This window comes from Delphinus delphis, chromosome 4 (assembly GCF_949987515.2).
Source record: "Delphinus delphis chromosome 4, mDelDel1.2, whole genome shotgun sequence".
In the NCBI taxonomy this organism is placed as follows: Eukaryota; Metazoa; Chordata; class Mammalia; order Artiodactyla; family Delphinidae; genus Delphinus; species Delphinus delphis.
The window spans coordinates 80,610,790-80,626,688 of NC_082686.1; the positions used below are offsets into that span (position 1 = coordinate 80,610,790).

The 15,899-nt window shown below is 39.9% G+C and overlaps 1 pseudogene; it reads right to left on the bottom strand.

Annotated features, from left to right (window-relative positions):
* Positions 1–14,989: 14,989 nt before the first annotated feature.
* LOC132424159 (zinc finger and BTB domain-containing protein 44 pseudogene) lies at positions 14,990–15,589 on the bottom strand (annotated as a pseudogene).
* Between the last annotated feature and the right edge of the window lie 310 nt (positions 15,590–15,899).

Here is a 15,899-nt window from a genome sequence, read left to right on the forward strand (position 1 = left end):
AATAAATGCTGTGCTTGCCACATTCTCAAGTGCTTACTAAATAGCATTAGTAAGTAAAAAATAAGATAAAGATCCAAACAAAACATACACATTAACAAAGTTTTGCATATCAACACAGAGTATACTGTGAAACTTTTCCACTTACCTGAGATCTAAAATTGGATGGCTATCTCTAAGTCAACTACAATGCTTCTTTGCTAACCTGGAACATGTGAGGCCATTTATATGGCAAGTGATGCTAAAACTCGGCTTCTTTCCCTGTGTGACCACCTAGTTTAGTTTTACTCTCCAGTAGCCTCCACTGACAATTGTAAAGCCCTCTAGCGATTGTAAGTCAACCTATTTGGGGGGAACATTATTCTGCCTGCCACAGCAACCAACTTTGTTGAATAGTGTATAAAATAAGAACCAAGAAGAGACAGTAAAGGCATTGTTAGCATAGAGTAGAGTTGATCCAGAATAGCTTCTAGGAAGTTGTGAATTTTAATCCAAAAATGGCAAAATGATGTTTTTGCTTCTTTTATTCTTAGGTCAAACTGATGAGGAAAAGAATTTTTTCACTGCTGGCAGTAATTCCTTAGACATATAGTAAGCCCTTAAATGTTTTTGAATGAATGAGTGAATAACTAGAAGAATAAATAGTAGAACTACAAAGATGAAGGGATATTATCTATTTCCTACAGTGAGTTGTACTGTTGATATGCTGTTTTAATTTCTTTTAAAGAGTAGAACTACTCCTGCTATTCATATTCAAAAAAGGACACATCCTGATGTCCCCTTCAGCTTATGTAACCATTTTTATCCCCTGAACTTGTAGGCCTGCATTTACTTACTGAAATGGTGACGATTTACATAAAGGTACTTTTAAGAAGAAGCTGTTTTAAACTGTCTGGACTGTAAAACAAAATGAATTCTACTTGCAAGTTTTTATGTTTTTTGTTGCACAAACAATCCTTTAAGAACAATACAGGGCATTTTAAAAATAAAATTTCTCCTAACCCTACTACATTAAGGAAAAACGCTCAGCATTTTCCTCCTCTTCACTGCTCCGTCAGTTGCTTTGGTATTGTTACTTCTGCTGATGCCGTCTGTGAATTTTGTATGGTGAATTTGCCCCCATTTGAAAGTGGGCCTGGAGCATAGGCTGGGTGGTGGTGGTCCTTAGGTCCACTCCTTGCATCAGAAACGGATGCAGTAGACGTAGAAGTGAAGTGGCAGTTTATAGACCTCATTTCCTTGGAATAAATCCAGCCATTCTTCAACTATTCAGGCTTCCTGATTTTTGCCATACTTGAGTACCACCTGAATTATTTACCTAATTTTTAAGTCAATTTGCATTTACTTCGCTTGAGTGAAATCATCGGTTTAATTTCTTGTATTTTCTAATACTGATTAAAGTAATTACCAAAAAAAAATCAACATAAATACTGTGTGTCAATATAGCTCATCTGAACGTTTCTGTTTGGGATACACTGTTTCAGACGGATTGCAGGCCTACTAAATCTGTAGTCGTTAGCCAGACCAGGGCAGAGGCAAGTTAGATCTTGGTTTCCAGTTCTGAATTCTGAATGATAGGCCAACTAAAGTCTGAAAATAACCGACTAAATATTGTCAGTTGTTTCTGATGAAAACTTTTTTTAAATTATATTAATAGGACTTCGAAAAAATAAAGGGGGTGGGCACTCTGTCATCTTCCTGACTCCCGTAGAAAGGCTGAGGTGATGCATAACTAGCTGGTATTCCCTGAGACTGTCTCTGGGAAGGCCTTCGCCTCTGAAAAGAGAAGATGGTCAAGGCATAGTGCCCCTTTGCTTGCTAGAGGCTTCTATTTTTATTTTCCTTTAAAATTCCTTTGAAAAGTAACTTCAAAATTTTATACTCACAATTGACCCAAATAAAAGAAATTATATGGGCTATAATGGCATTTTTTGGCGGGGGGTGGTGGTCAAGAAACCTATTACATTAAATACTTGAAATTTTCAAAGTATTAGGCTGATCATTATCCTCCACAGTAAGCTCAGAAGTCAAGAGCCAGGAATATGTACACTCTGGTGATATCAGGAATAAGCAGCCCAGACCAGTGGAGGAGAAGTCTTATTTAATTATAATTTGTAAGGCTCTGTCTCTTGCGATGTTCAGTAGAAACACTGAAAATTTTCCTGAGATGTCCACTGCTACTAGCTGTTTTCCCTGAGCTGATCATTCATGTTTAAACTCCCTTCTACTGCAAAGCAAATATAACTATGCAGTGTTTCTTTAATCTGCAGAATGAGTTTGCAGTAGAAAATGTAATTTGTTCACTTAAATTGTAGTTGACTTAATAGCTTTGACTTTATATGACCTATCTTTCTCTATAAGCTGATGTCTGTTAGTTGATGAAAAAACCCCAGACCCTGTGTTTAGCTGCCTTTCTGCTGGCTCTGCAAGTAAAAAAACAAAAACACAAAAGATGATTCTAATAGATTTAACTCTAAACACACCTCAAAACTTGGTTCCTGGACAAGGTGGTGCTGTGGTAAAGTCAGCTGGCACACTCCTTCCAGCAGGCAAGGAGACACTTGGGACTGAACTCCCTGGCTTGCCAAGGAGGGGAAAGGCAGAAGACCCTTTGGGACCTTGAATGGGAAGCTTCTTATTTTTCCTGCTCTCTCTAATTTGAAATAAGCTGTTCAATCTGTTAGACTCAACTTGAAGTAGACAAAGACAGGAAAATCTATCAAACGAACTAAATGAAGTTCTGAGGCTAAAAAGTAGAGTCAGGGGGTGCATTTCTATATGAGTTTAGATTAATCAGCCAGCTCAAAGGCTGTCTGATAAGATAGCCGATACTTGTGGACAGTGGGAATCACTGAGGGGGTAGACTCTCAACAGAAAACAGATTGAGGAATAGGTACTAAATTTTCCTTTGGGGCACCAATTTGGGTTGCCCTCCTTCTTTGCAGTGACCCTGGTTCCTAGAGGTAAAAAACTGTGGAGGGATTATACAGAGATTTGTACAGAGTGTACAGAGATTGTATAGAGATTAAATGATTTACTTCAAAATGCTTGCGTTTGAATGCATTCCTTGAGAGAACTGTGATGAGAATTCCCCCTGGGCTAACTAGTGTGAACTGAGATTTCAAAGCTTCCCAGGCAACTCTGAATAGTTTGTGGATCTAGGTGGATTGTTAGGTTCCTAAGGGTATCAGTGGCCCTGCCTTTGCTCCATCCCACCCTCCTCTTTCAAATGGGGACCTTTGTCCCTATGTATTAAAGTCTTGATTTTGGTTAAAGTTAGAAGATTGATATTTAACCTCTGCCGTCTCTTGAAAGCTCACCAAAATAATAGTAAAAAGTCTTGCTGAAAAGACTTAAACACTCAAGAAAATTGGAAAAGAGACAACAGCTCACAAAACTTGAATTGGAAAGCAAATGAGAAAATGATGAGAAAATTAGCAGATGGGAGAAAGCCCTAAATTCAGAGTGTCGAAAGCTGATAAGCAACCTCATTTGTATTGCAGAACAACCAAAAGACTCAGAAATTGGTAGGACCATGTCTTTTTGGATATAGGGATGTGAGATTAAAACATGAACACTGGTTGAAAGTCTGTTGAAAAAGCAGTTAGAAACGGCCAGAGCAGAGAGGAGCAAACACTCTGCTGAATTCCAGCATGCCAGGTGCGTGCCTGTGCTGCCGAACGCAGGTTCATGTGCACAATGCACAGTGAAGCCGCACAAACTGAAACATCGGGCTTTGGAGCAGAGAAAGGTTTACTGCAAGGGCCAAGCAAGGAGTACAGGCAGTGGCCCATGCTCAAAAGACCCTGGACACCAGCTCTTTGCTGACCCTGGATTAGAACCCTGTGGCTGCAGAGAAAATAGACATTTTTATCAGGAATTAAAATAGACACTTCAGGCTGAAATCATTGGCAACCCCCCAGGAAGTAAAGGAGGAAAAATAAACCCAGGGATCAGAAAAGCCAACAGGCCAGTTAATTAAACCTTAGAGTGACCAGGAAATCGGGAGTTTCCTACAAGAATGGGAATTCCTTGAATGTGAAGTGGTGAGAAGACTCATGTACAGCCGAAAGCAATTGCCCAGGGTCGCAAGCACAGGGGCATAAAGAAGAGCGGCAACAATGTCTCCAAATGCTTATAAATTTGCATGACTTATGCTCCACTATTCATGAGGCCAACCGGAGGTCAAGGAGCAAGCCCTGGCCTTGTCCTTATGGAGAGGCCCCTTCACAGGATCCTGGGATACAGATGGTTGGACAATGTCTTCTCAGGTCCTCCCTGTGCACATGTGGCCAGCCTCCCACCTCCTGAATACCAGTCCCAGGCCTGTGCCAGTCATATTCCCTTTGGGGAGCTGCTGTGCCCACCGCCCCAACATGTGATCTACATGAAGGATCCTCAGGTACCTGGATGGGAGCCCTGGAACAGGAATTCTCCAAGGTCAAGTACATTCCTGTTCCTTGCCTTTTTCCTAGCAGCCCCCAGCCTCCAGCTGCAGTCAACCTCCTCTGACTCTGATTCAGATCCTGAACTCAAAGGAAGTTAGAACCTGGATCCCAATTCTGTCTGAAAGACAGTGCAATAGTGCAATTCTATACACTCACAACTCCTTCCTTTCCCAGCCCAGTGCAATGAGAATAAATGTGAAATTAAATGAGAAAAAAAGAAAAAGCAGACTTCAGGAATTCCTCCCCTACTCCATGTAGTTAGGCAACTTTCTCTCCTTTACTCCGGCTAGTCTAGAAGTTTACTCTCCAAAGATAGTATTGATAAAATAGTAGATCTCTGGATTGAAGGCCCTCATGAAGGTATACTTGAAATTTGGTGGTCAATGTAGAGAACTGTGGTTATACCATGTCATACTATTATTGGGGAAGGGCCATGTTCCCACTCAAAGGTCTACCTACTACTCCATAAAGAGGTTTTCCTTTTGCGGCATGCGGGATCTTAGTTCCCTGACCAGGGATCGAACACACGCCCCTGCATTGGGAGCATGGAGTCTTAAACAGTGGACCGCCAGGAAGTCCCCATAAAGAGGTTTTGCTATGCCACAGTGATTTACTTTTCTATTTGCTGCTACATCGCCAGACCTGGTCAAGGCCTACCACGGGCATATACTGAACAACATATCTGTTATTTTTGGCGCCAGATGGAGAGTTCTGTTTGGGCTTTATTAAATTTGACATTAAGCAGAGATATTGAGTAGGCAGTTGTATAAATGAGTCTGGGGACCTGAAGCAGGGGGGCAGGAGTAGGAGAAAAAGTCAGGTCATCAGGTCCTAAGATCTCAATTTGGGAGTCATGGCATATGAATATTTAAAATCACTGTACTGAATAATATCACCCATGGAATAAGTGCAGAATTATAAGAGACCGGGTGGAAGACTGAGTCCAGAGGCACTCAACATCTGAAGGTCAGCAAAGGAGAGAGACCACAAAAAAGTCTGAGGAGAGGCCACTGAAGTACAAGAAATAAGAGGAAGGTCTGACAAACCAAGAGAATAAAGGGTTTCAAGGAAGGCATGCTCAACTGTTCAAATGCTAACAAAGGACTGAGTATCTGACTACTAAGAATTTACCACTGCATTTGCAAGATGAATGTTATTGGTAAGGTTGACTGGACCAGTTTCACTGGTGGGGATAAAAGCCTGATTTGTGTGGATTAAAGAGAAAATAGGAAATTAAGTTCCATGTGTAGTGGACTGATATGATCTGAAAATCTACCTGTAATAACTCTCAGATGTGCTAGATGAATTACAACAAAATTTATTTTAAATTCATAGCTGAACTTGCAAGGCAAAAGGGATATTGCAGATACACAAAATGAAGATGTAAATGAGCACAGGACCAGGATGCATGCAAGCTGACTCCATGGCTACCTAAGGGTCTAACCTAGGGGCTTCCCTTTTGAAAAATCACCTTTTTATTTTGGAATAATTTTAGGTTTGCAGAAAAGTTGTAAAGATAGTACACAGAGTTCCTCCATATACCCCTTACCCAGTTTCCCCCATTGTTAACATCTTAGAGTCCAGTTTCTCATAGAGGTTTGGAGATTGAATTTCTTTTACCAATGAAGTCCCCCAACCCCAAGGTGGGAATTTAATATAAAAATGTGTCCAAGTCCAAGTGACATCCCAAGACTCTTGTCGGAAGTCAACAGAGAATGGATCTGCCAGGACTCTTCTTCACCCAGGGCACAATGGGTTCTCTCAGGAAAAAGAAAGCCCTGCTACAGATCATACGTTTTGATCATAATTGAAACATACGTGGAAACAACTCACCCTGTTAAGAGTCAGCACTTACAACAAGCAGTAGGACGCAGTGGCCGTGAACTTCTGGTATTAGAAAGACTATCTGAAAGAGAACACAAAATAGAACAATTTAAAATGACTAAGACATTGAATAACTGAATACCTAAGAAAAAGATAAAACACCATAAAAGAATAATCTGGAAGGGGGATGGATGGGTGGGTGAACAGAGCAACTCTTCTTCTCCAGTCTCCCCCTCTCTCCCTTCCCTTGTCCTCTCCTTTTTCTCCTCCCCTTTCTTCTTTTTAACCACCATAAATGTGGGAGAAGAGCCCAAAATCCTATTCTAGCTTACTAAAGAAAATTCACAAGTATTTATATCTTTCAGAAAAAAAATAGACAATAATTTAATTATTACCAGACCAGTAACTTACTGAGAATGACAACCAGAAAGAAATCAAACTTTAGATGATACAGGTGATGAGGAAAAATCATAAATTTTCTATGACAAGAGAATCAAACTAAGATGGAAAGAAAAAAGAAAAACGCCCCTCTTTGTGGTGGGTCTTTCCCAATGCGCAATGTGCATCAGCATGATACATTAACCAGACCTCAAAGCAGGACGATATAATCAACTGTTGAGAAAAATGGTCCCTTTCTTCAGACACCAGCATGGTAATTTTAAGATTAATATTTCTTTTTCATCCCATACAGGGGGTCACATTGACCAAAGGCTTACTCTGTACACACATAACTGACCAAAACATCTCTGATGAACTTGAGGTACGATGCTAACCTGTAAATGTGATACATAAATTCTGTCTCAGGAATGTATAAAACTGCACCTCTAACTCTTGACCAGTGGAACAGTTGTCAGAGCTTCTAAGAATCTGTGTCGGGTTATAATCCTCTTCTTAGCTTGATTGTGACTTGATTTTCTGTCAGCAAAGGTAACATACGAGATACAACAACAATCTCTGAACTAAAATATTTCCAACTTACTGCACAATTTTTCAGCTCCTAATTCCCTGAGAGTCCACCAATCCATTTATATAGCTCCCCCCTCTCAGGGGAGTACAATTTGACAACTTATTTTTGCTTCCAAGATTATACCTTTTGTGATTTCTATGTTACGAAATCTGAGGATTCTTCAACATGAAGGATTTTGCAGACATCACTTCCACTGGCACATCTTCATCCTTGGTGTCACAACCACTTTCCTCATTTATGTCGCTAAGTTCACCTTTACAAAGTTCCCCTGGCTGCATGCCTGGAGTCTCAAGAATGGCAGCGGTGTCAACATTCCCCTGGCGGTATCATCTAATCACTTTCAATTTCACTTCACTTCTAGTGATATCACTTTTCCTTTTTTTTTTTTTTTTTTGGGTGGGGGGGCTGCACTTTAATCTTTCTTGGACAATTCTTTCAGTCATTCATTTTTGTAAAATGTCAGGTGGGCTTTATCACTGGAAGACAAAGCAGCAACTGCATACTGAATAACAAATGCACGGTGACTAGTCGTCAACAGACTTTGAAAGAATTGATGTGATTGGCTACAGATCATGATACACATCTCTTATTTCCCTAGTGCTTTGAGGACAGTGAAGTTTTCCTATGTCATTACTCACAGGTATTGGGGGACTGGTCTTAATTTAGACCGCTGTGACTGAAATGTGTGCATATCAGAACTGTGCAAAGTGAGGAGTTATTATACTCATTTCCCAATGAGAAAGTGATCAAATCAGTTTCTGGCAGAAGAGGTTATCAATGCAGAGGTTCTACATTAATCATTTTGTAGTCTTTGGAACCAGTTCACTCAGGTCAAAGGTGAAACCTTGATGTATAGAAAAGGTAAGTCTGTATTTAAGAGAAATGAAGTACAATCTATTTCTTGGAAACAAACAAGTAAAGTTTGAACCAAGACCTTCCTGTTAACAAGCAGGCAGGTTGAATGTTCCATTGAGAATTTCCTGTTCTCTATTAGTTCCTCCCTTCTCCTTCTCCCCTCCTTTTAGTCATTGAAACACTTATAATCAGAGATTTTTTAAGTTTAGCCTTCAGAATCACCCAGGGCTTGCTAAAACACAGATGACTGGAAATTCACATATTCTGACAAGCTCCCAGCTGATGCTGATGCTGCTGGTCTGGGGACCACACTTTGAGAACCACTGCGTTTGTTGGTAGACTCAGGAATGGAATTGAAATCTCTTCAATTAAGTGGCTAATTCACAAATTTTTTGACTAGCAAAAGCTTGTGATCAATTGATGAAACATGAATACTTCTCTCAGGCCATAATTTAAGTCCCTTAAGCCAAATCCACAATTCTACAGATGCCACTTTTTCCAACATGAATTCAGTTTGCCTTATTGTACACCTATACAAACATTTAAAAATCTTCAGAATACTGTCTAGCTATTTTGAACATTTACAAAAAATATTTGTGACAAAAATTAAAATCTAAAGACAAAAAATACAATTTGTTTTGCTGTGTAACAAAGAAATAATGTTTATGTTCTTAATGGCTTGCTTTTTGAATCAAGTAGGTTTATTTTTATTTTTTTATTTTTGACTGCGTTGGGTCTTTGTTGCTGTGCGCTGGCTTTCTCTAGTTGAGGCGAGCAGGGGCTGCTCTTTGTTGTGGTGCACAGGCTTCTCATTGCGGTGGCTTCTCTTGTGGAGCACAGGCTCTCGGCGCGTGGACTTCAGTAGTTGCAGCATGCAGGCTCCGTAGTTGCAGCATGCAGGCTCAGTAGTTGTGGCAGGCGGGCCCTAGAGGGTGCGGGCTTCAGTAGTTGTGGCTCGCAGGCTCTAGAGCACAGGCTCAGTAGTGGTGGCTCATGGGCTTAGTTGCTCCATGGCATGTGGGATCTTCCCGGACCAGGGTTCGAATCCACGTCCCCTGCATTAGCAGACAGATTCTTTTTTTTTTTTTTTTTTTTTTTGCGGTATGCGGACCTCTCACTGTTGTGGCCTCTCCCGTTGCGGAGCAACAGGCTCCGGACGCGCAGGCTCAGCGGCCATGGCTCACGGGCCCAGCCGTTCTGCGGCATGTGGGATCTTCCCGGACCGGGGCACGAACCCGTGTCCCCTGCATTGGCATGCGGACTCTCAACCACTGCGCCACCAGGGAAGCCCAGCAGACAGATTCTTAACCACTGCGCCACCAGGGAAGTCCGCCTGAATCAAGTAGGTTTTGAAACATAATTTAAAATCTCACAGGAAGTTGGAATGAAGTCTGTGGTGTAGTAATACACCAATGCTAATTTCTTATCTTTGATAATTGTACTATGATTATGCAAGATGTTAACATTAGGGGAAGCTGGGTGAAAGGTGGTGTACAAGAACTATCTGTATTAGTTTTGCAATTCTTCCGTAAGTCTAAAATTATATCACAATTTTAAAAGTTTTAAAAAACTCATAGCAAGAAGAGCACTCTGATATATGTATACTTATCTATCGAAAAAAGTTTTCATCTGCAGAAAATGACTTGGGTTTCCTCATTTATCTCTACAGAATAATTCAGTTGCCATGTTCTTTCTATTTCTTATAGTCTCAGGATAATTTCAGAGATAGTCTAAATGGATTTTATTGGGATACCAATTGAACTTTGGTGGAGGTGTAGAAAATGCCTGTGGATGAGGTTTTCTGAAATTGGTAACATTTACTATTATCCCCTTCAAAAAATGCTTATTTTTATTTTTTGAATAGGTAATATATTTATAAGACCTAAAGTTTAAAAGGTACAAAAGTGTATATAGTGAAGAGCCATCCTCTTACTCTTGTCTTACTGCCACCTAATTTTCTCCCCAGATTCAACCAGTAATATTATTCCTCTGTATCCTTTAGGTAGAGTTGTTAATACGTAAGCAAGGAAATGCATGTCTATTTTACAGAGAGTGATAGCATAGTTTACTTCTGTATCTTTTTCTTTTATTAATTTATTTTTTTACGTAATATATTTTGGAAATACAGATTCTGTATCAGTGCATAATAGGCTTCTTGATCCTTTCTTGGGTCTGCATTTTATCCTGTTGCATGGATGTACACAGTTCCTTTCACTCATCCCCTTCATGGACATTTAGATGCCTCCCATCTTTTGCTATTACACATGATGCTGCCATGAACAGGTTTCCCCCATCATTATTTGCACATGTGCAGTTATATCTGCAAGAAATGTAATTCAAGGGTCATGTATGTGACATTGTAATTTGGAAGAGTGTTATTATATGAACTTTTTGATAAGCAATTATAAACTTTGTACAAAATGCAAAAGAACAAAAGGGTAAATGGTGAAAAAGAAGTCTTCCTCATACCCTTTCCCTCTAGCTCCTCTCCCCAGAGGTAACCTCTGCTACTTGCTTCTTGGCTATAGACAATATTTCTGGCCACTTTAATCCAGTTTTTCAAAATCTTTAGCCAGTGGGTTGGTCCTTCCTTCTTCCCTGCCTTCTCCTTCTCCTTCTCCTCTCTTTCTCCTCCTCCTTCTCCTTTTTCTTCTTCTTTAAGATTTCTATTTTAACATTACCCTTGATTAATTTAAGATGGAAAAATCAATGAAGGCATTGCTATATACGTGTAGGGCCTTAAAACAAAATTCTTTTACAATCTCTCCTGCGAAGTGTATCCAAGTATTTTACCAGACAAGGGTATTCCAAACCTGGGAATAAACTGTCTCTTAGAAGTCTTTTGCAGATAGTCATTGTGTCTACCTCTCTTTGTGGCTGTTTCCACTCATTCTAAATAGATGCTTGCAATCACGAGAGCACACTCATATCAACAACTCTTCAACATTGACGGGCTGGCAAAAAAAAAAAAGGGCAGCTTTTACAAGACTCCAGGGCAATTCTGGAAAAAAACTGCAGCATACAGATCATGCCCATTCACTCCTGGACTCTCTTCCTTGTTGGCAAGTGCTGAACTGGACAAGGCGAGGGAGCAAATCTTTGTTAGTCTGGGGAGCAGCAAAGACAGTTTAGGTGAAAATGACATCCTGTGAGTGTCCAAAGCTTCTGAATTTTGGGTCAAGTTGTAGAAATGGGTAATATATGAAAAAGTAGCCCTAAGAGACTGGAGAGTTGATACAAATAATAGCAAAGGTGACTAAAAATTAGAAGTGGATATTTTATAACAGCCATAGAGAGATAACAGTGGAAATCATAATAATTCTTTTAGCAGTCAGGAACTTGGGTACAATCATGAAGCACTCAAAAGCATCACAAGGATCAGTATAAATATTGGCACACTTGCAAAAAAGGAGAGGGCACACACAGAGGTTTGACAATCTTTGCTCCCATGTCAGAATATAATTTAGGCAAAGAACTTTTACCTGCTTCATGTTGACAATAGATGACATACCCAGAGACCAATTTTCTTTTCCCAAACTGCAAGTCATCTCTCCTCTCTTATATATAATTTTTTAAAATTATTAACCTTCATATAACTTTGATATGCACATATGCACTCACACACATATATAGTCCTGTAAGTTTAAATGACAATACTTAAATCTTTAAAACTCCAGCTCTTAAAACAACTTTATCAAGTATATCATAATTTGATGTTTATATGCTTTTTAATCTTAATTTGAGTATTCTGAAGGAAAAAAGTGTTCACGCATAAATAAGAATACATATATAAAACCATGCATAGGTGTTGTGTAGGAGCTATGCATTTTATTTTTTATTTCTCTCTGTGTTGGGAGACCATTCTCCATGGGGTTCTCATGATTCTGCACATCATAAGAGCAGAAGCAATGATTAACTTTGCTCTGGACTCTCTTTCAAAGATGTTTGTACAGTGAGCAACCCGGAGATAGAGATTGTGTCTTCCTCCAGAGCAAAGGATGTTTTTATTTAGTGCCCATCGTAGTGATGTCTCCCTCCAGTACAAAGTTCAGGTGGGCTTACTGCTCATTATAAAATATTCGTGTTCTTCAAATTCAGGGTTCCTCTCCTGTAATGCAATCCACTGTGTGGGCAGTGCGGGTATCCCCTGACCCTCTCTGTGTCACTCTGTGGGAAATGGCACTTAGGGGACTGGTGAAATGCTGGGATTGCTGGGAGTAATACTATCTCTGACCCAGGTGTACTGTGTCTTCTGCCACCGTCCATGAAACTGTGGAAGACTAGCTTGTTGGCTGAAATTAGAGTAAAATCTTAGATTCTTCACAGTTCTTGGCACTCTGAATTTTATTTTATTTTATTATTTTATTGTTTGGCCACGCTGCACAGCATGTAGGATCTTAGTTCCTGGAACCAGGGATCAAACCCAGGCCCCCTGCAGTGGAAGCGCAGAGTCTTAACCACTGGACCTCCAGGGAAGTCCATTGGCACTCTGAATTTTAATATTTTTCAAAGTCCCAGATAAATATTGATTCTTAACTAGGTTTCTCAATAAACTATTAGTCTAAGTTTCCAAAGACAATTTAAGGTTTTAGAAAAATATATTAAGTTGGCATTAAAGTTCACTAAATACTATTTAAAAACTTTTATTAGAAAGATATCACATCTTATAAGTTTACACATAAAGGGAAGTGGAGAAACTCTCCAGGTTCTCATAAATTGCAATATCATCTGAGGTTTTCAAGACCGGTTTCTAAGGACACCAATCATTCAGATAAAAACACAACTCAGTTGTACGCCCATATTCATGTTTATATACTTTAAGCAATAGTAATTTATAAGGCAAGTGTTTAGAATTTTGGAATTTTCATTTAATTTAGCACTTTGTAAAATGCTGTGTTTCTCACATTTGCTCTGTTTGCATTTTTATTTCTCATATAGCAAAACCAGGAGAAGATATGTAGCTATCTTTCACATCCAGAATACATAAAACAATTTATTAAAGTATCTGAGTAGTATCACATAAACTTAGCTTACATTTTACTTTTTATTCATGCATTTAAAAAGTAATATGGAAACTCTAATCTTCACTAAACGGATTTTTTAAAGTCTTTTCAGTTGGAAGCTGTGTGTTTTTTTTTATTATAACTTAGAAAAATTTTATTATTAACGACTAGCACCCAGACAAAACTGAGATCTTGTGTTTTGGATAAGAAACTGTATTTTCTTTTTCTAACCTAATCAGGTGTTTTCATAATTATTAAACTTTGGGTATATACATAGAAAAAAAGAGTTACTCAAAAGATCATTGTTCATGGACTCATGAATATTTAGGATCAAGGTCAGTGATGCTTTAATGGCACCAGGTAAAAACGTATATTCCAGTCTAGAGTATCATATATATTTCGACTATAAACCACGAAGTTTCTTTCTTTTCTTTTCTTTTTTTAGCAGCAAGAGGTAATAGTCATTAATTTAAGGTTTTTAGTTTTTCTTTAGTCTTAACAATTCTTTTTTTTTTCCCCAAATAGATTTGAGTCATAGATCATCATTTTATAGACTCTCCTCTACTTCTACATTATTGCTTACATTGCGTAAAAACTATCCTAACTGCTTTTAATATGACATTTGGCAATGTCTTAAAATATTTTGGAGTAAGGACAATTTATCACTGTCATATGGGTATTTTGTAAACAATCTCAGTTGGGTTAAGAATATAACCTTAGGGCTTCCCTGGTGGCGCAGCGGTTGAGAGTCCGCCTGCCGATGCAGGGGACACGGGTTCGTACCCTGGTCCGGGAAGATCCCACATGCCACAGAGCGGCTAGGCCCGTGAGCCATGGCCGCTGAGCCTGCACGTCCAGAGCCTGTGCTCCGCAACGGGAGAGGCCACAACAGTGAGAGGCCCGTGTACCACAAAAAAAAAAAAAAAAAAAGAATATAGCCTTAACAGAGAATTCTTTATTTTGTCCAAAACAGCAGAATAAAAACATCCTCAACAATACACAAACCTATGTATAAAATATAGAACATCTCCAGTATATCTCCTTTTCATGGGATCATGCCAAATATAGGCAAGAGAAAACTGATTTAGGCAATGACCCAATTAGCCAGGCATTAACATTCAAAGACCAGGTAAATAATAATTTTATCCAGAAAAGCTGTATGAAAGAGTTCCTATGAAGCCGATTCACACACTATATTCTCTGTTCCTGGTCATTTCATGCACAAGTTGACTATCCTTAACCATGCTTCTTCGCCTTCTTTCACAGAAGAAGGATTATTTGGAGGAGTGGTACTATAAAGGTACAGGGAATACCTATCCCAATACCAGATTTTCACCATGAAAAATTATAGTGACAAAGCTTAAAAAATAAAACACACACGCAAAACACGTGGGATTTCAGAAGTATATACCCTAATAATTTTTAAGAAAGCTCACCATAAATACTTCCAAAAACAACAGGCTTTACAAAAGACTGTACAATATCCTGTGTATAGGATATAGGATATTCAGGCCATTTGCCAGATTCACTCAGTAATATGTTTCTGGCGTATGCTTTCATTTCAGGAAAGTCAATAATCACCTGATTTCTTCTTGACCTAGTGATCTGTTGTTAGCCTACTCCTGATAATGGGAGAGGAAACTGATACCAGTTTTAAGTCAGCTGGTTCTCCTTAAGTCTCAAGGTTTCTATTATATTTCAACACCATGTTATTGTGCACTTACAGAAGCAATCTCTCAGTCATGAAAAATAAAACATCAGTTGCAGAACTTACAAAGTAAAAAGGGAAATTCTTTCCCAAACCCTTTTTTGCTTAAAAAGTTAAATTAAATTCAAATGTACAAGACCAAGCACAGGCACTTTCCAAAAATAAAAAATGAAGCCAAACCATGAAATTACTCAATAGTTACAGAAGACAGCTCTGATTTTGGGGGGTCCTCTCTGGTTGCCTCGGCACAAGCACTGGTCTTTGGCTGCCCTGGCATTTCCTCCTCTTTTTCTGTCAGCCCACCAAGAGACCCCAAGGGAAAAGTGCTTTCACAATTCTGGGTCGAGGAGACCTGTGAAATTACAGGCATCTGGACAGAGGAGTTGTCTTCAAAACTGTGTTCTCCAAGATCATACTGAACAAGGGTCTCTTCTTGCTCCTGGTTTAAGTAGTCCGGTACTAGGAAATCACTGCTCTGGAAGTAGCTTGCTAGCTCTGACGTTTCATGGTTCAGACTCCTCAGGGGCACGACTAAATTTCCAGAGTTGGTGAACATGGCGCCACATGTTCTGCACTCGTAAATCTGAGGCTTGCGGATAATGTGCCGGGAAACCCTCACGTGGTGTTCATATTCCCCGAAGGAAGTGAAAGTGGCACTACATATCTGGCACCGGAAACAGCGTTTACCTTCATGCTTTAGGCGATGCATCTTTAGCGAGTAAGCCCTGGTGAACTTTTTCCCACAGCGGTCATACTGAAATGGTTTAATTCCTGAGTGGATGAGCATGTGCTGTTTCAGGTTCTGAATCGCACCCCACATGTTGGACACTGAAAAGGTCTATCTGGACCATTTGGACTTGGCCGTTCTGTGCTGCGATCATCATCATCTGCCTGAGCACTGGTGCTAGAAGTGCTCTGAAGTGTAGGTAGCCCTTCAGTGACGCCTTCATCTACTGAACCTGCGGGCGGCGGTGCCAGGGCCCGGAGGCCTGCTGCTGCTCCTCCTCCTCCTCCTCCTCCCCGCCAGGCTGAGGCGGCGAGGGGGTGGTGGCGGCGGTGGCGGCGGCAGCCCGGGGGAAGGGGGCGGAGCGCGCGGC